A 1,390-nucleotide genomic window follows, 5' to 3' on the forward strand; every position below is an offset into this window, starting at 1 on the left:
GCGGGCAGCTGCCCGCCGGGCACCCGCTGCCCGGAACAGTGCCGCCGGCGGGCAGCCGGCGGGTGACCCCTCACCCACCGGCTACCCGCTGGTTTGTAACCCACCTTGGGATTTTGGCTTCCCCGTTTGATGTTCCCCCGACCCCCGTGGTGTCCCAGCGGACTCCGTCTATCGTGCCTATGTCTAGTTTGATATTTCGGGTACCGTTCGTAGGTTGTATGAATCTTATATATTGCATGCTAGTTGAATTGGTATCCCGTTGACCTAGGTGAAAGAAGAATGAACCCCTTAGGATTATTCTTAGTATGTGAAGGATCACGCATAGGTTTTGTTATACGTTTTCTCCCCCTTCCCAATGTGTTAATGTGGGTTGCATGTGCTTGCTATGTGTTATGTGTGCATGTTACCCCGATTTGGTTGAGATCAATCGGGCTATACGGGCAGTCGGATGGGCTGAGAACCATACCGGCTGTTAACCAGGCTGGTAGAGACCGGTCAGGTATATAAATATTATATAGGACTGAGGTCCACTATACGGGCAGTTGAATGGGTTGAGAAACATCCCAACTGTTAACCAGGCTGGTAGAGACCGGTCAGGTATATAAATATTATATAGGACAGAGGTCCACTATACGGGCAGTTGAATGGATTGAGAACCATCCCAACTGTTAACCAGGCTGGTAAAGACCGGTCAGGTATATAAATATTATATAGAGCTGCGGTTCATCGGTCGGTTGCGATCGACCTTCCGTGCTGTGAGACGGGGCAGGGTGCTGCGGGGCCGTGTCAGAGCTATATGCGCTGACCCTCATGTATGGGCATGCGATTGGTCCTGTGGCGCCAACAAAGTGTGCTATGTGATGAAGTATGGATGAGTTGTTGTTATGAGTATCTTGGTGATGAGACTATGGGATTTGTACCGGGGATCGTATATGTTGGGTTATGATTATTAATTGTGCTTATCTTATCTGTCTTGCCTGTTGTAAACTGTATATGCTTGGTATAACTGCTGTGTGTGCTTAGCCCTATCTGTTGAGTCTATCCCTGTTTTAAAAGCTAGAGTTCGTAGCATATATCTTCATGTTCAAAATGGTTTTCGTACGTCTATATATATATCTATATGTATTGTATTTCAACGCATTGGAGTGGGTTACCAGCATCTCTCGCTGAACAGATATATTTGGCTTTCAGGCACAGACGAGTAGATCACTGGAGCGCGCTAGAAGCTTGGGGCATAGCTTATATAGTTTTCCCTTTCGGCCTGCGTGCCATGATTTAGTATTGATACTAATTGAGGTTTTACAATTTAGCCTGTGCACCCGAGTTCTCTAGCTCGGGTGTGGCATAGCACCCCGTACTCTTTGTATCGTATTTTGGGATTTAATGAGAT

This window comes from Ipomoea nil, unplaced genomic scaffold, assembly GCF_001879475.1.
Source record: "Ipomoea nil cultivar Tokyo-kokei standard unplaced genomic scaffold, Asagao_1.1 scaffold3322, whole genome shotgun sequence".
In the NCBI taxonomy this organism is placed as follows: domain Eukaryota; kingdom Viridiplantae; phylum Streptophyta; class Magnoliopsida; order Solanales; family Convolvulaceae; genus Ipomoea; species Ipomoea nil.